Source organism: Eubalaena glacialis, chromosome 19 (assembly GCF_028564815.1).
Source record: "Eubalaena glacialis isolate mEubGla1 chromosome 19, mEubGla1.1.hap2.+ XY, whole genome shotgun sequence".
Lineage (NCBI taxonomy): Eukaryota > Metazoa > Chordata > Mammalia > Artiodactyla > Balaenidae > Eubalaena > Eubalaena glacialis.
Window position 1 is genome coordinate 51,678,095 of NC_083734.1, and position 19,065 is coordinate 51,697,159.

Below are 19,065 nucleotides of genomic sequence, written 5' to 3' on the forward strand. Positions count from 1 at the left end.
CCAGTGTTTACCCGGTTCCTCCGCAGATCGGGCTCCGGGCCAGCCCCACCCACACGCCCTCTGAATTCTCCCAACCAGTGGGTGGTGAGGGGGCATCTGGCCCCTTTCAGAGAAGGTAAACGGAAGAACTCAAGCCTGCCCAGGACCCTTAGCCGAGGGCGGGGGTGGTGGAAGCCCAGAGCCCACGTCTTGACCAAATGGGACACTGGGCCTGGAGACCAGTCTCTGTGGAGGGCTGGGGTCCCCACTTCCATTTTATAGATGGGGAGCCCGAGGCTCTGGAGGTGAAGTGGCCGGTCCAGGGCCTTCAGCCCCCTGGAGCCTGTCCTGGGGAGGGGCCCTGGTCCCGGCTCGCGCGAAGCAGGGCAGGACTGAGGGGCGCAGCATCCTCCCCCCACGGCCATCGTTCTCTCCCCGAGTGACCCCCACCCTCTGAGTCCTGGCCTCTTGTCTCGCCAGCTGCCTCTCGCCCTGAGCCACCATCAATGTTGTTAGGCTGAGCAAAGTCACATTAGGTGGCAACCAGCATGGCTCAATCAAATCAAGCCACTTAGAGGGATGGCAGCAGCAGGAAGGGGCCCTAGGGCCACCAGCCCTAGATGGGGCGAGGCTTGGGTCAGCGACAAAGCAGCGGGGTTGGGGGCCGGGCAGCATTGCCGGGGAGGCCAGGGGACAGGTGGACAGGTGGTGCTTGGACACAGAGGGGCAGCGTGGCAGGCGGCCCCTGACCCAGGAGCTCAGGATGATGGGGGCAGACAAGCCCAGGCCCCCATCTGGGCCATCAGGGTGGGATGCGGAGCACAAGTGAGGTGGGAGCGGAAGAGGCACGGCCCCCGGGGCTCCTGTAGAATGAGCCAGGCCAGTTGGGACCAGGGGGTGGGGGTGTGTGACAAGGAGGCTGGGAAGGACAGGGAGGGGTCCCTCAAGGCTGGGGGCCAGGATGTACGGAGTTAAGACTGGAATTTTGCTTGAGTCGGACTCGCCCAGAAGCACAAGCACATATGGGTTGTTCTCACTTCTTCCCACCATATCGTGTCCTTACAACCGTCGATGGCTCCCCCGTGCCCCCAGGACTGAGTCTTCTCCCAGTGATGCATAGATGGCCCACAGGCTGGCCTGGCTGGCTTTCGTCAACTGGCTTGCCCTGTTCTTTTTTTTTTTTTCCCCTGTTCTTGTGTCACCCACTCCTCCAGGCGTCCCCAGAGCTCACTTGCGCCTGCCCATCTGTGTCACGGACTTCCTGCAGAAAAATCTGATGGCTTCTCTGAGTGACGGATTCAACCCCTGAGAAGTGGGAATTGGTGGAACCCTGGGGCAAAGAAGCTGGGGTTTATCCACAATTCCCATCCCTCAAGGGCCACTGGTGATAGGGTTGTGACAGCTGCTCGCCTGGAGTGGACTGGCCTAGGCAAGCTTTGTCTCCAGCGTTGGAGAGATACGGGGGCAATGGAAATTTTAAGGATCAGACATTGACCAGCCTGAAGCCTTGAAGAAAGTTCAGGTCATCCAGTAGCAATTCAGGGCTGCAGTGAGATCCAGGGGCCCCTGTTACCAGCTGAATTGCATCCCTCCTAAAATGTGTATGTTGAAGTCCTAAACCCTAGCACCTTGGGATGAGATTGTATTTAGAGATAGGGCTTTTACAGAGGTAATTACGGTAAAATGAGGCCATTAGAGTGGGCGCTAATCCAATCTGACTGGTGTCCTTATAAGAAGAGGAGATTAGGACACAGACACACACAGAGGGACGACCGTGTAAGGACACAGGGAGAAGGCGGCGTCTACACACCCAGGAGAGTCCTCAGGAGGAACCAGCCTGCTGACGCTTTGATCTCAGGCATCCAGCGTCCGGACTGTGAGTTGATAAAACTCTGTAGTTTAAGCCACCCAGGCTGTGTACCCGCTGTGGCAGCCCCAAGACACTCATACAGCACCATGCAGCACGTAGAGTCACAGCCCCTAAAGCCGGAAGGCAGGTTTGCTGGAAGTTGGGCCAAAGACTTGATCCTGGGGTGGTGGGGAAAAGGAAAGGATGGTTGTGCTTCGCCACCTCCTGGGCCAATGTCAAGACCCATAGTAGAGGGTGGACCCCATGACCCAGACGGGGTATCAGGGTGGAAGCCCCCAGCCCCGGAACTTGGATCCCCCCGAAACTGCTGGCATCAGAAGCGGCCACAAACCTGGTTGGAGGAGACCAGCCTCCCGCTGCCCGGGCTGTGCAGACCTCACCTGAGGCAGATGTCCTTCTCCAGATCTGCCCGCCTCCCCTCCAGGCCCCTGACAAGTCATGACGGGTGACTCTCATGTGATCTGACTATGGGCAGAGATGGCTTATTCTCCAGGGAGCTGTGGCCAAGCAGGCTTGCACCCGCAGGACCCCGGAGAAGGGAAAGTGGATATTGAGGATCTGGAGTGGGGGGTGGAACTGGGCTGGGGAAGGGGGAGTTATTGATATGGGGCGTTTTCCAAATCCTGGCAAGGATGCCTGAAATCTGTCCTCACATGCTGCTGGAATGGCTCCTGGGAGTTTGGAGATGACAGAGGCTGGGGAAACAACGAGGGCTTGGGGGTGTATTTGCAAGAGAACCTGCAGTTGATGGAGAAAGCACTGGGAGGGAGCTTCCAGGCCCCCATGGCTGTCACATCCTTAGGTCCTTGCTGGCTGCTGGCTGCTGGCTGGACACAGTGGCTCCTTCCTTGGGGCCTGAGCAAGATGGCAGCCACAGTCTTTAATCTCCAATCTCACAAGGGACGTCCCGTCACTTTGTCACCTTCTATTTGTCAGAGGCAAGTCACTGAGTCCAGTCTGCACTCAGGGGAGAGGACTTCATGAGGGCGTGGATGCCGGGGGAGGGTCCTGGGGCAGCTTAGAGGAGCCCCCTCAGGGAGTGGGGGTGGGCAGCCGGTGACGGCATTGCTTCACTTTTATCCCCTAAAAAGCTCAAGGGTGGGTGACCCCTCCCTGACACTCCAGACCGAGCCTGGACTCAGGAGAGAGGAGACCACTCAGTTCTCTCCAGCGCTGCAGATGAGGGTCTGAGCTGACCCTGAGACCAAGACACCAAGGTACTATGAGGCCTCTCTGTTAGGTGGGGGATTCCAGAGTCTTAAAGACTTAAGACACAGGCGCCTCAAAAAGTTAGACATGGAATCACCATGTGATCCAGCAAGTCCACTCCTGGGTATATTCCCAAAAGAACTGAATACAGGGGCTCGAACAGATATTTGTACGTTCATGTTCATAGCATCACTATTCACAACAGTCAAAAGGTGAAACAACCCAAGTGTCCATGGATGGATGAATGGATAAACAAAATGTGGTCCATCCAGGTAATGAAATATTATTCAGTCTTAAAAAGGAAGGCAATTCTGATACCTGCTGCAACATGGATGAACCTTGAGGACATGATGTTCAGTGAAATCAGCCAGTCACTAAAGAACAATCCTGTAGGATCCACTAGTATGAGGGACCCAGAGTAGGTGGATTCATAAAGACAGAAAGTAGAATGGAGGTTTCCAGGGGCTGGGGAAGGGGTTGATGGGGAGTTAGTGTTTAATGGGGACAGAGTTTCACTTGAGGAAGATGAAAAGCGTCATCTGGAGACGGTGGTGATGGCTGCGCAACCATATGAATATGCTTAATACCACTGAACTGTACACCTAAAGTGGTAAATTTTATTATATATAATTTATTACATTTACTATATATTTATATTATTTGTTATATCTTACTGTATTTTACCGCAATAAAATTTTTTTTAAGTCTTAAGATGCAGGGGGTGGTGCCCATCATACCACTGTTTAATTCCGGGGCACGACAGCTGCCAGCATCAGCGGAATCACGGATGAACAGGAGCTCCACCAAGCGGGAGCCTGAGCACAGCAGCCGAGCAGGCTTGCTCCTTCCTCAGCCTCCGCTGCGTCTTGCAGACACCGCCTGGGGAGCATGCTCCCCTGTGTGTCCTCATCAGAGGGGAAGTGGCGCGTTGCCCTGAAGCAGGCTCACCGCTGCCCCAGGGCCCTGTCTCTGCTCCTGCTGCTGCCGACTCTAATACTTGGAAACAGGGAAGATGTTTCTGGTTGTGAGTCGCTCGAAACTCAACTAACTGGCTGGAAGGATAAATGGATGGGAAGACAAAATGCTTTAGGGTCCAACCTGACCCTGACCCTGACCCTGACCGGGGCCTGGTGGACCCCCTGCAGGGGACGGCCTGCAGAGCCCACAGTGACCAGGCCTCCAGGGGTGACGGGTTCTGGGGCTGAGCCTGGACACCAGGACCTGTTGTGGGAAGTGGCCCCCCCCAGGGTGCAGGGTGTCCCTAGAGAACTAATCACTGCTGCCAGGCGTGACCCCTGCAGTGGCCCTGGGTGGCAGTGTAGGCAATGATGGCTGGTCCTCCAATTCCCCTCACTGGGGGCTCTCAGTGTTGGGTGCTGGGAGAGAGGGAGCCCCACAGGGGTCCTGGGCTTCCCGGTCACCCTCATAGGGTCTGGAAAATAAAGCTGGGCCCAGTTGGCTTGTGCGAGGAAGGACCTGGTCGCCCGCAGGGCAGGAGATGGGGGTTGGAGGCTGAAGGGCAGGGTGCAAAGACCTGGGGGGGCCACACTGGAAACGTGACCAGGCCCCTCTCAGCACCCTTCCACTGCACCCTGCGTCCAGTGCCCCCAGGGCCTGCGGTAACGGCTTCCCTCTGCAGCGCCCTCTCCTTCCAGCCTTCCCATGTCCCACCTGAACCCCACCATCACACCCCCAAAATTATTCACCAAAGGCAGCCAGAGCCTTCTTTCTACACTCTGCCCCACAACCAGCTGGGGTTCTGCCCCTGCTGCAGAATCCCTACTGTCCCCAGCAGGAATGAGAACAGACACTCCTGGTGGGACACACTGGCCACAGGGTCTGGCCTCGCCCCCTTCCATCTTCCCCAGCGAGCTCTCAGAGCACACTGAACGGCTCTGCGCTCTCCCCGCAGTCACCCAGCTGGCCCTTCCAGGCCCGATCCCAGGTCCGATCACAGCATGCTGGGAGCCCTCCTGGGTTGCCCCTGCACCCTGCCTGCCCGCCATGCCCCCATCGTGGGTCAGGCTCTGGTGTCTGCATCCTCTCTCCCATCAGCCCAGTAGCTTGCACTGGGTGCTGGCGATGCTGGTGGACCGTCTGGCCCTGGACCTGGGTCACACCCCTCTCCCCAAGGCTGGCTGAGTTCCGGGAAGGCCACGGCTATGGAGGAAACGTTGCCCCGAAGCCTGAGTTCTCCTACCACCTGGGCCCGGCCGCCCTCTCTCTGAAGCCCCTGGGTTCCACCCTGTGCAAGTGGCTTAGATGGGATCTGGACCCTGGCATTTTGGAGTTTTGTACTTTCCAGACCATTCTTGTTCCTGGAAAACATTCCAGCCAACTTACCCTTTGGTTGCTCCCTTTCACCCTGGAAGGCAGCCTGGCATAGGGGAGCCCTGCCTGGTGGCTGCCAGGCGGCATCCCTGTCACTGGGCCACACCCTTTTCTATCACCATCTCACCCAGCCCAGCCTGCCTGCACCTCTGGCTCCCAGCCCTCCTGGCTGTCAGTGTCACCAGGCTGCCAACCAGCGGCCACTTGGGGAATGTCCAGCTTTCCCTTTGGCAACTGGCCTACTTGGTGGACCCACCCAGGCCCAGCTGCTTCTCCCACCCCTTTCCTCTCTCACTCGCTCACTCATTTGTTCACTCATTCATTCATTTAGCAAACCACAGGGAGTTCAGCTGAGCCAGGCTCAGACGGGCTTCATGGTTGGAGGGACGCGGCCAAAGAAAACACTCAGCCCTCCTCCCTTTGGGGCCGACTTTCTAGCAGGGACACAGACACGGTGCATATAATTTAAAACAACTGAGCAGGGCTTCCCTGGTGGCGCAGTGGTTAAGAATCTGCCTGCCAATACAGGGGACACGGGTTCAAGCCCTGGTCTGGGAAGATCCCACATGCCGCGGAGCAACTAAGCCCGCGCGCCACAACAACTGAGCCTGCGCTCTAGAGCCCATGAGCCACAACTACTGAAGCCTGAGTGCCACAACTACTGAAGCCCACGTGCCTAGAGCCCGTGCTCCCAACAAGAGAAGCCACCGCAGTGAGAAGCCCGCGCACCCCAACGAAGAATAGCCCCCGCTTGCCACAACTAGAGAAAGCCCGCGCACAGCAGCAAAGACCCAACGCAGCCAAAAATAAATAAATTAATAAATTAATTAATTGAAAAAAAAATGTACAGTTCAGTGGTTTTTAGTATATTCATAGCCATGCAACCATGACCACAGTTAATTTTTGGAACATTTCAATCACTTCAAAAGGAAACCTCCTGGGACTTCCCTGGTGGTCCAGTGGTTAAGACTGCGCTTCCACTGCAAGGGGCATGGGTTTGATCCCTGGTTGGGCAACTAAGATCCCACACGCTGCGAGGCGCAGCCAAAGACTTAAAAAAAAAAAAAAAAGAAAAAGAAAACCTCCTGGCTTCTAGCCCCCAGCCCTCCAGCCCTCCCTCCCCAGCCCTAAACAAGCGCTAAGACACTTTCGGTCTCTATGAGTTTGCCTGTTCTAGGGAACCTCAGGTAGTGGAATCATGCATTATTTGTCCTTCTGTGTCTGGCTCTTTTCACTGAGCTTAATGTCTTCAAGGTGCATCCGTGTTGTAGCAAGTGTGAGGCCCTCATTCCTTTTAAAGGCTGAGTAGGAGCCCATTGAATGGTGGATCACAATTTGTTTATCCCTTCATACACAGATGGACATTTGGGTTGTTTCCACCTTTTGGGGACTGAGTAAGGCTGCTGTGAACACCCGTGTACAGCTTTTCATGTAGACACATATTTTCATTTCTCTTGGGAATAAACCTAGGCGAAGAATTGCTAGGTCATATGGTAACTCTATGTTTAATTGTTTGATGAACTGCCAGCCCAAGGAATCCTTTAATATCCACACCTGACCCAGTCATTGCCTTGATCAAGGCCCTCTAACTGCTCCTGACCGCATAGCCCAGGCCCTGTCAGCCCGCCCTCCGCCCTCCGCCCTCCACCCACAGGCTTCCATCCTGGGACTCAGGCCCCGAGCTCCCGCCCACCGCAGGGGTTTGGCGAGTGGCCGGTTCTCTGCCTGGAGCTCTCCTGCCTCCCTCCCGCCTTTCTTCAGGTCTCAGACCCAGGCAGGCTCCCAGAACTCCTTTCTTGTTTTGCTTCCATGGTGTTTGTACAATTAGTTAATTAGAATCCAGGTCTGGACGCTCCAGGAGGGCAAGTACTCTGTGTTTTTTTGTTGTTGTTGTTTTTTAATTTATTTGGCTACGCTGGGTCTTAGTTGTGGCATGCAGGATCTTCAGTTGCGACATGTGGGATCTAGTTCCTTGACCAGGGATCGAACCCAGGCCCCCTGCGTTGGCAGCATGGGGTCTTACCCACTGGACCACCAGGGAAGTCCCACTACTCTGTGTTTTAAAGCACGTAATAGATGTTCTAAATCATTTGGTGGAAGAAGAAATTCTCTGAGCAGAAGGGGATCCAGAGCTGTTTTAATTTCTAAACGGGGTTGCGATGGGCCCACTCTCTTTTGCCTACACAACAGTCTCTAGTCTCTCCCCACTTTTCTGGTAAGAGTATCTTGGTTTCCCTTTGGGGATTCTCTCCCCACTCAGTCTGGGGGAAGCTGGAAACCCAGGCTTGGCTGGCCAGCCTGTCCTTGGCAGCTGAAGTTGATTCGGGCAGGCAAATGGCTGAGGTGGGGGCAGTGAGAGGTCATCCAGGTCTTCGCTGTCCCCTTCTCCATGGGGAATCCAAGCTGGCAGAATGTGGACAGGATTTGAGGAGAGGCTGCCTGGGAATGAAGCCATGTGGAGGAAAGCAGGACTGAGACAGGAAAAGAGAAATGGATGAAGCACCTGGATTGAGCCATGCCGGAAGCCCAGGTGAGCCAATACATTCCCTCACACACAAGTCGGTTTGAACTGGGTTTCTGTACTATGTAATCAAAAGATTCCTGATTAATGCAGGGTCTACAGCCCAGAAAAGGTTTGCAATGTTAGCGCATTTTCCTATCAGGTGGTTTTTTCTTAGTACAGTAATTTGTAAGAGCAATTAGTATATTAGGAACTTTTTATTGTATACTTTGCAGATGTTTTCTCTGGTCTGTTGTGTGCATGTTTGTGTGTGTATTTCTTGTATATATATATTTTTTGGCCACACTACGTGGCCTGCGGGAACCCAGTTCCCCTACCAGGGATTGAACCCACGTCTGCACAGTGGAAGCGCGAAGTCTCAACCACTGGACCGCCAGGGAAGTCCCATGTGTATGTATTTCTTTATAGAATCTTTTGCCATGCATAATTCCAAAATGTGTTATATAATCAAATGTCTATCTCTCCTCCTATAATTGATGGGTCTTAATTTTACTATATCTTTTGAAGACAATGCCCTTTATCAGATCAAGAAGTTGTTCTTCTACTCCTAGGTTGCTAGGCGATTTTTAAAAATCACAAATGAGTATTAGATTGTCTCAGTCCTCCTTCTGCAGCTATTGTGGTGATCATGGATTTTTTTTCTCCTTTAACCTGTATCGGGAAGTACATTCATCAGTTTCCTGACGTTGAAATCCTGCTCTAAGCCCAGCATGATCAGAGGTCTAACACTTTTGATATACAGCTGACTTCAGTTTATTAACAGTTTCTTTAGGCTTGCTGCATTTATGGTCAGAAATTAGATTGGTCTTTTCATTTTCATTTTGGAGTTGAGATCATGCTAGCCTTCTTTGAAGTTTTTAAGATAACGATTTTTCTGTTCCATGAACGCTTAGTAAAAATTCACCTGTGAAACCAGCTAGATCTGGTGTGCCTGTGTGAATTTTGGTAATACATATTGTGGTTATAACCGAAGACCATGCAAATGAGAACAAGCAGGGCTGTGTACTCAGCTTGCTCTAGCAGGGAGACAGCCCTGTCACTTGCATGTTGGCAGAGACTCAAAGGCAGGCAGAGGAGGGGACAGCTTCATAGTGAAAGGGGGACTCAGGTGCACCCCGAGTGGGCTTGGGGAAGCTGTGGGCGGCCAACTGGAGGTGCTGCAAACTGTGTGGTTGCTTAGGGGAGCCTACTTGGCTTTCTCTGATTGGTCCTGAGCTGGAAGCGGAGGCAGAAATTAGGGAAGCTGGCAGGTGTTGGTCAAGTCCTGGCTGTTTGGGGCCGGCCAAGTTCTGTTGGCATATCTAGTAGCCATCGTCCCAGTGTACATTCAGCCTCTGTGTTTTTCTAGAGCCTTACCCATTTCTTCTTCCCTTTCAAATGTACTGGTATCAAGTTGTTTGTAGGATTCACTAATAATTTCAATCTCTAATATTTCTTTCGTATGTTTTCTCTCATTGCAGATTTGTGTCTTTTCTCATTGTCCTTGTTGGACATGTTAGCGGTGTGATGATTTGACACATCTTTTTAAAGTACCAGTTTTGACTTTTCATTAGTCAATTTCTGTTTCATCGGTTTCTGTTCTTATCTTTGGTACTTCCTTCTGCTGTCTCTGGGATTTACTCTGTTCTTTTTGTAATTGCTTAAGTTGAATGCTTAGATACTTTTTTTTTTTTAACACAGTTTTGTGATAAATGCATTTAAGGCTATAAGCTTCCCTTCAGTGTTGCAACTTTCGATGTGTCATATTTTCGTTGTTGGGCAATTCTAAATTTTTCATAATTTCTGTTGTGATGGTCTCTTCGGCAGCTGTTATTTAGGAGTGCACAATTTAGTTTCTAAGAATATGGCATTCTTAAAAAAAAACAAAAAACAACTCTCTTTTCACACTAAAAAGAAAAATTTAGTTCTAGGAGGTTTTTTGCTTTGTTTTGTTTTTTCCTTTTGTAGCATCCTTGGGATTTTCTACATAGATAGTCATATCATCCGAAATAGGGGCAGTTTTATTTCTTCCTTCTCATGTATGGATGCCTTTTATTTTATTTTCTCGCCTTTGTGCACTGGCTAGAACCTCCGGTACTACACTGCATAAAGGTGGTGAGAGTGGACAGCCTTGCCTCGTTCTGATTTACAGGGAAAGCATTCAGTCTTTCATTGTTAAGTATAATGTTAGCTGTAGGTTTTTTGCATCTATAGCACGAGAAGTGTTTGTCTCTCGTTTTCTTATTTTGTATTGTCTTTGTTTGGTTATGGTATCTGGGTAATACTAGCTTCATAAAATGAATTGAGAAGTATCTCCTCCTCTTCTATTTTCTGGACGAGATTGTGTAAAATTTTGCTTTAAGTGTTTGGTAGAATTCTCCATGAAACCATCTGGACTGGAGAGTTCTTTCTTTGGGATTTTAAAAATTATGAGTTCAATGTCCATAATAGTTATGGGGCTATTCCCATGATCCATTTCAAATTGGGTAAGTTGTGGTAGTTTATGCTTTTCTAGGATTTGTTCCATTTCATCTAAATTGTCAAATTATGTTTTATAGTTGTTTGTAATATTCCCTTACTTTCCTTTTGGTGTCTGCAAGATCTGTAGTGATGTCCCCATTTATCAGTCTTTCTAGAAGTTGTCAATTTGATTGATCTTTTCAAAGAAATGCTTTTTGTTTCATTGATTTTCTCTATTATTTGTCCATTTACATTTTAACTGATTTCTGCTGCCTTTAGAATTTCCTTTCCTTCTGCTTGCTTTCAGTTTATTTTTGCTCTTCTTTTTCTAGTTCAGAAGGTGGAAGCTTACATTTTTTTCATTTGAAAAATACATTCTTATATAGTCTTTTCTAATATAAACATTTAATGCTATGAATTTCCCTCTAAACCCTATTTGTTGCTGCCCACACATTTTTATATGTTGTATATTCATTTTTATTCAGTTCAACTTATTTTGTAGTTTCCCCTGAGATGTCCTCTTTTGATCCACTAATGATTTTGAAGTGTGTTGTTTAGTTTCCAAGTGTTTGGATTTTCTTGTTATCTTTCTGTTGAAGACTCCTAGTTTGAGTCCACTGTGGTCAGAGACATAATTTGTATGATTTCAACTCATTTAAATCTGTTGAGGCATTTCAACAGGATGTGTGTCCAAGTGACTCCTGGTGGCTTGCCATGATCGTGATTGTATGGTGGCTAGTACGCTGTGTTGTGAAAAGAAGTTGTGTCCTGCTATTGTGGGTGGAATGTCCGATCAATGCCAATTAGATCCTGTTGGTTGATGATGCTGAGGTCTTTTACATCCCGGGTGATTTTCTGTCTAATTTTCTATCAACTACTGAGAGAGAGGTGGTGAAGTCTCCAGCTATAATTATGGATTTGTCTTATTTTAAAAAATAAGAGTCTTCAGATAACTAACTCTTGAGTAAAAGAGCAAATTAAAAATTTTAAATGACAAATAATGAGAGAACACTATTGGTCAAAAACTTGTGGAATAGAGCCCAAGTCAGTCTCAGAGGAAAAACTTTATAGCCTTAAATGCATAACTTAGAAAACATGAATAATTAGTAATCAATAGTGATTAAAAGAATAATAAGGTAATATAATGAACAGCTCTATGCCAATACCTTTGACAAATTCCTTGAAAAACACAAACTACCAAAGCTCACCAATGAAGAAGATAACCTGAATAGCCCTATATCTATTAAAGAAATGGAACTGTTAGTTTAAAATCTTCCCTTGGGAATTCCCAGGTGGTCCAGTGGTTAGGACTCTGTGCTTTCACTGCCGAGGGCGAGCGTTGGTTCCCTGGTTGGGGAACTAAGATTCCACATGCCGTGTGGCCAAAAAAAAAAGGAACTAAAATAAAATAAAATAAAATCTTCCAACAAGGAAAATTGAAATAGCTTGGTGGGGTTATGTTTTTCAAAATTCAATAAAAAGAAAACAATTTAATTGTAAAAAAATGGTCAAAGCATTTGAACAGATACCTCACCAAAGAAGATACATAGATGACAAATAAGTAAGCCCATGAAAGATGCTCCACATCTTTAGTCATTAGGAAAATGTAAATTAGAACCGCAGTGAGACCCCACTACACACTATGAAAATGGCTAAAGTTAAAAAGACTGACTCTACCAAGTGCTGGTGGGAGTTGAAACTCCTCTGCTACCAGTGGATGAAAATGGTACAACGACTTTGGAAAACAATTTGTCGCTTTCTTAGTGGTTTTTACCAAGAGAAACGAAAGTGCATATATGTCCATACAAACATTGTACACGAATTTTCATAGCTGCTTTATTTGTAATATCCCCAAACTGGAGACAGGCCTAATGTCCATTAGGGAGTGAGTGTACAAGTACACTGAGGTCTCTCCATCCACACAATGGGATGGTACCCAGCGTAAAATGTCGTTAGCAACTCGGATGGACCTCAGAGTACTTATGCTGAGCCAGGAAGTCAGACAAAAAGAGAGCACATTACGTGTTTCCATTATATGAAAGTATAGAGTATAGAAATCCATAAGAAATCCATGAAATGAATCTATAGGAATCTACAGCCTGTCAGTGATTGTCCGAGAATGGGGAGAATGAAGAGGGGCAGGAGGAAACTTTGGGGGGGTGATGTTTGCCATCTTGCCTGGGGTGATGCTTTCAGGGTGTATTGTCTGCACAAACTTCTAAAATTGTGCACTGTGATTGTGTGCAGTTCATCGTGTGTTAGGATGAATGACACATCAGTGAAACTTTTTTTTTTTTTGGTTGCGCTGGGTCTTAGTTGTGGCAGGTGGGCTCCTTAGTTGAGGCATGTAAACTTTTAGTTGCGGCATGCATGTGGGATCTAGTTCCCTGACCAGGGATCAAACCCAGGCCCCCTGCATTGGGAGCATGGAGTCTTTTTAAAAATTTTTTTTTATAGATCTTTATTGGAGTATAATTGCTTCACAATACTGTGTTAGTTTCTGTTGTACAACAAAGTGAATCAGCCATAAGCATACGTATATCCCCAAATCCCCTCTCCCTTGAGCCTCCCTCCCACCCTCCCTACACCACCCCTCTAGGTTGTCGCAGAGCACCGAACTGATCTCCCTGGGGAGCATGGGGTCTTAACCACTGCACCACCAGGGAAGTCCCCTCAGGGAAACTATGAAAACCTCTCAAGTGGTCTTCTGGAACACTGGCTCTGGGAAGGTCCCTCTGGAACCCAGTGGCCGTGCTGTGAGAGCCACAAGCCACAGGGAGGCCACTCGGCCCTATGGTCAGCGGCCGGCCTCCCTTCAGCCCCTTTGTGGGAGCCACGTCCCGGCTCTGTCACCGCAGGCCCGGACCCAGCAGCTGCAGCACCTTGGCCAGAGAGACCAGCGCACAGAGGGCGGGGAGGCCTCTGCTCCTGGTCGCCCTGAGCACCGGCCCTGGGACTGGGCATCCAGGTAGCACCCCCTCTGGCTCCACCCTCTTGGGGCAGGTCCCCCGGGAGGCCCTGGGCCCTGGGCCAGGGTGGAGGGAGGGCAGCCGCCGAGAAGCCCGGGGACTGAACTGCTTCAGAGCAGGGGGGCCAGAAACGAGGCAGGCCCGGATAAGGGGCAGAGTGACCTGCAAGTGGGGTGCCAGAAACAGAGGAAGGAAAGGGGGGCAGAAAAAGAAAGTCCACAGCCAAACACCCAATCAGGGAGAGTTAACCCAATCAGGGGCCAAGGGCATCAGAAAGAACTAGAGGAATCGCTCCAATTAACCGTCTGCTCTCAGAGAGGAGGGGACTCGGCCATGGTGACGGGGGGGCGGCTGAGGGAGCAAAGGGCTGGAGGGCGTGGGATGTGACAGCAGGACACAGGCTAGAAACGCCAGGACAGACACTCAGGAAGGTCGAGGGCAGAGAAATGGTCAGAGGTGACCCTGTAACTCAGGCAGAAAATGTTCTCGAAGACACAGCAGAGGCCAAGCAGGGACGGGGAGGAGCTGACGTACAGACCAAGGGCAGCCCTGGCTCCGGGAACTTTACCAAGACGACCCCGAGACAAACAGATCCTGGTTGTTACTGACATTCAGGGCTAGAGAGTCATTTAGGCCTCAACTCAGAACAAGCCTGTCACCCTGAGAGGGTGGGGAATCGGGTCAGTGTTTACAGGGGAGGTGGAATCTGGAAGCTTGCAGAAGCCAAGCTGTGGTTCAGGCCCAAAGGCGACAGGCAGACCCCAGACCTCCGACCCTGCCCAGCCTTTCTGGGAATGACCACCCACAAATGAAACCCCGGGCAGGCAGACGAGAAGATTGCTGGAGAGGCCAGGGTGGGGGCAGGACCGCCAACCGCCTCCTCCCAGGAGGCCGGGACAGGCCCACTCGGTCCTGGACACTGGATGGCCCTCCAGGCCCCCAGGGAGGGCGGGGGGGACTTGGGCGTCCTCGAGCAGAATCAAGACCGGAGCTCAGCTTTTACAAACGGGACGGAGGCAAAACCTCTGTGCAACAAAGATACACAAAACAGAGCATTTAGTGTTTAGATTTCGATGATGTAAAGCTATGGCGTGTTACCGAGTCTAAGCTCGTACTGCTTGCCGCATGACAGGCCAGTAATCGAGAGACAAATTGTTGGGGCAAGGAATAATGGCTTTATTTGGAAAGCCTGCAAACTGAGAAGATGGTGGGCTCGTGCTCCAAAGAACTATCTTAACCTGAGTTAGAATTCAGGCTTCTTTTATACTAAAAAGGGAGGGAGTCAAAGTCAAGCATTTCCTGGTTCAGGTCAGCCTCCGGAGGGTATGTATTAATTTCCTCCTCGCTGCAGTCATTCACAGGTGGGCCTGGTCAGGATGTTTCTTGTGAGCTAAACAAAGGTATTTTAGCTTAATGCTCATTACCTGGGAGGCAGGATTCCCAGAGATGGGCCATTATGTATAATTTAAGCTTATAGGCAACATCCCTTTAGTGATTAACTTGTAATAGAATACAAAAGTTCTTCCCTATTACAGTGTGGCTGTGAGGACGGGACACAACGGGATGGGCGTCCTTAAGGGTCACAGGTGTGGGCAAGGAGAGGGCAGGATCCCCACTCCCATCAGCCCTGAGAAGGGGTCCTCCTGGCCACCGAGCATGGATCTGAGTTCCAGGGACAGACCCCCAGCTTGTAGCACCAGCAGGACAGCAACTTGGCCATGAGGACAAGCTGCACACCCCCCCAGCCCCTGCCACTGCCAGGCAGTTGGATGGTCTGGGAAGGCTGCTGCCCAGCCCCCGGAGATGGGGAGGGCAGCTGTGGGAGCTGAGCTCAGAGCAGCCTCCCAGAGGTGGTACTGGGCCCCTGGGTGCTGTGTTGGGTGCCCCTTCCACTGCCTTCTGGTCCCTCCAGCTTGTCAGCAGTTAGGAGTTGGGGGAGAGGGTGGTGTCAGAAGGAGGGGAGGGGAACAAAACCAAGTGACTCCTCTTTCCCGGTGTTTCCATCATCTTTTGGAAACTAATATCTCTTGTAAAAAATAAATACTTTCCAATGACTGGAGATTCTTCCACCTCACTTCTGTTTTTATTTTTTCTGTTAAATTTAAGCAACGTGGGGAAAATACCTGGTGGCCGTGGTTGTTCTTCTAGGGAGGGGTCAGGGCCCGGGTTTGGCTGGAAGGAAGTAAATTATCCCCAGAAAACCCTACTGTGTGTGCAAATTTGTATTGTGGTGAACCAACTCGAAACAAATATTTATAAACACATAGACTGACCATTGGCAGTAACAAGGGAGCAAGGCAGGGAAGACCTGGATGGCCCAGCCATGTCCCTGGGTCGGCTGGTGGAGGCCAGCTCCCTTCCCAGGCTACCCGCCCTTACCTGCTCCATCTGGCCCTCTGTGCTCCTTTGGGCTGATTTCAAGATTCACGCCTCGTCCCCAGCTGTCCCAAATGCCAGCAGCCTCATTCCAGGATCCAAAATTCTACGAAGGGCTGGTTCAAAGGGCTGGAGCAGGGACTTTCCTGGTGGCGCAGTGGATAAGACTCCGTGCTCCCAATGCAGGGGATCTGGGTTCTATCCCTGGTCAGGGAACCAGATCCCACATGCATGCCGCAACTAGGGAGCCCGCAAGCTGTAACTAAGACCCTGCGCAACCAAATAAATAAATATTTTTTTTAAAAAGGGGGTGGGCCTGAGCAGGATGGGCACTTGTGAGGAGTGTGTACATCACAAAGATGTCCTCACGTCCCCTCATGTCCCCAAAGTCCCCAGGGTCCATCACATCAGTGTGGCTCTCTGACCACCTCTGGCTCTGTGGGCGCGGCACCTGCATCCCTCATTTAATGTGTTCCTTGCATCAACCCAATTCTTTTTTCCAAGTTAAATATACTCATCTCCCTTCTAAGCAAAACATGTAATGAATACGAGATTTAACATTTTTATGAAACATTATAAATGATGACATATGGTGTGATCCCATCTTTTTTTTAATAAATTGATTGATTGATTGATGGATTGATTGATTGATTGGCTTTGTTGGGTCTTCATTGCTGTGTGTGGGCTTTCTCCAGTTGTGGCGAGTGGGGCTACTCTTTGTTGCGGTGCGCGGGCTTCTCATTGCAGTGGCTTCTCTTTGTTGCAGAGCACAGGGTCTAGGTATGCGGGCTGCAGTAGTTGTGCCTCGCAGGCTCTAAAGCACTGGCTCAGTAGTTGTGGCGCATGTGCTTAGTTGCTCCGCGGCATGTGGGATCTTCCCGGACAAGGGCTCAAACCTGTGTCCTCTGAATTGGCAAGCAGATTCTTAACCACTGCGCCACCAGGGAAGTCCCGGTATGATCCCATCTTAACGAGAAGTTTTCTTTCTGTGTCACCTACACCCACACCGGCTGACGAGGCATGGATAGACGTGGAAGGATATTTTTATTTGTTTTGCTCTCTTCTCTCCACCATTCTGTATTGCTTGAATTTTTTTTTAAATTGAAAAAATACGGACCGTTTCACAAATCTGCGTGTCACCCTTGCACAGGGTCATGCTAATCTCTGTATCATTCCAATTTCATATATGTGCTGCCAGAGGGAGCACCAGACAGCATCACTGAGACACAGTCTGATGTCAGAGATAAACACAGCTGGATGGGAACTGCAAAGGGCAGCTTCTAATCAGCACTATACTTGCAGTGGGGACAATTCCACGGTGAATTGAACTCAATTTCAATTTGTGTGGCGGTGACGTGTTTTAAAGTGAGAATGTGGGAATTGGGAGGGGTAGCTTAGTGGAGTCAGGCAGCAGACAGTTAAAGCATGCAAGGGCCTGGACCATGAGACCCCCATCTGGTTCATTAACAGCGCTTGTCCAAGGTAAGCCTCTGTTTTCCCAGAGACCCGAGATGCCCGTCCTCAGGTGGCAGCTGGAGTCTTCTCAGGCGGGCACTTTAAGGGGGGCTGGAGTCATCCCGGGGATGCGGCTTCAGCTGTCGGAAACCAAGGCTTTCTAGGCCTGATGCCGAAGCAGGCTCAGAGGAACCTGGCTAGAATTTGGTCAAGGAGTGAAAACCTTGGTTACCACATACCATACAATCCCTCCATTCAAAGTGCACAATTTGGGCTTCCCTGGTGGCGCAGTGGTTAAGAATCTTCCTGCCAATGCAGGGGGCACGGGTTCAAGCCCTGGTCCGGGAAGATCCCACATGCCATGGAGCAACTGAGCCCGCGAGCTACAACTACTGAGCCTGCGTGCCACAACTACTGAAGCCCACGTACCTAGAGCCCGTGCTTCGCAACAAGAGAAGCCACCGCAATGAGAAGCCCGTGCACCACAACAAAGAGTAGCCCCCGCTCACTGCAACTAGAGAAAGCCCGCGCACAGCAACAAAGACCCAACGCAGCCAAAAATAAATAAATTTATTTAAAAAAAAATAAAGTGCACAATTCAATGATTTTTAGTATATTCATAGAATTGTGCAACCATCACTATACTACATTTGGAACATTTTCATGACTCCAGAACGAAACCAGTCTCCTTCAGTAGTCACTCCCCACTTCCTCACACCCCATCCCGGCTCCTGGCAACCACTAATCTACTTCCTGTCTCTGGATTTGCCTGATCTGGACACTTCATACAAATGGAATCACATAATAATATGTGGTCTTTAGTGACTGGCTTCTTCCACTCAGCGTAATGTTTTCAAGGTTTGTCTATGCTGTAGTGTGTCAGTGCTTCATTCCTTTTTATGGCCAAATAATATTGCATTGTACAAAATATACCGCATTTTACTTATCTATTTGTCAGGGAATGGACATTTGGGTTGTTTCCACCTTTTCGGTGTTATGAGTAACGCTGTTCTGAAGATTCCTGTGCAAGTTTCTGTGTGGATGTGTGTTTCTAAGCCCCTGTAGCAACCGGCCCAAACTTGGCCAATAACTGCCAGCTTCCCTAATTTCTGCCTCCGCTTCCAGCTCAGGACCAACCAGAGAAAGCCAAGTAGGCTCCCCTAAGCAACCACACAGGTTGCAGCACCTCCAGTTGGCTGCCCACAGCTTCCCCAAGCCCACTCGGGGCGCACCTGAGCCCCCTTTCACTATGAAGCTGTCCCCTCCTCTGCCTGCCTTTGAGTCTCTGCCAACATGCAAGTGACAGGGCTGTCTCCCTGCTAGAGCAAGCTGAGTACACAGCCCCGCTTGTTCTCATTTGCGTGGTCTTCGTTCATTTCTACAAGTTTTATAGTTTCAGCTCTGTGATCCATTTCCAGGCGGTTTGTGCATGTGTGTGGGAGGGTCCAAGCTCATTCTCCACGTGGATGTCCAAAACCATTTGTTGAAAAGACTGTCTTTCCCTGCTGCCTTGTCTTGGCACCCTTGTTGAAACTTCTTGACAACGGATGCTCATTGTGTAACTTTTAACTTTTTGCAAACGATCGTCTTTCTTTAAGGAAGAAAGGTGGAGACTGAGTCATGAAATGCTGAGCTTGCTTCCCTGCCAGTGTGAAATCCATTGCTTCCTTACCTGGGGTCAGGTGACCTGCAGGTGGGGCCGGCCCACTGCTTAGCTCACCTTCTCAGGCTGGTTCTGAGCCCACACAAGGGGAGAACTCCCTGGGGAAGGGCCTTGCCCCTGACCTGCCCCAACCTTCCTGCTGCCCTGGGTCTGCCTCGTTTTCCCCCCTCTGTGCCCCTGTCCAGGAAGCTGGGCCTCTGCAGGGCGGGTGGGCAGGCACTGTGCCCAAAGCCTACCCCAACGGCCCACCTGG

At 50.1% G+C, this 19,065-nt stretch overlaps 1 non-coding gene across 1 annotated transcript; it reads right to left on the reverse strand.

Moving 5' to 3' along the window:
- Window positions 1-16,799: 16,799 nt before the first annotated feature.
- LOC133081048 (U6 spliceosomal RNA) lies at window positions 16,800-16,901 on the reverse strand. Its single transcript, XR_009698719.1, has one exon. It is a non-coding gene; the product is annotated as a U6 spliceosomal RNA (small nuclear RNA).
- Between the last annotated feature and the right edge of the window lie 2,164 nt (window positions 16,902-19,065).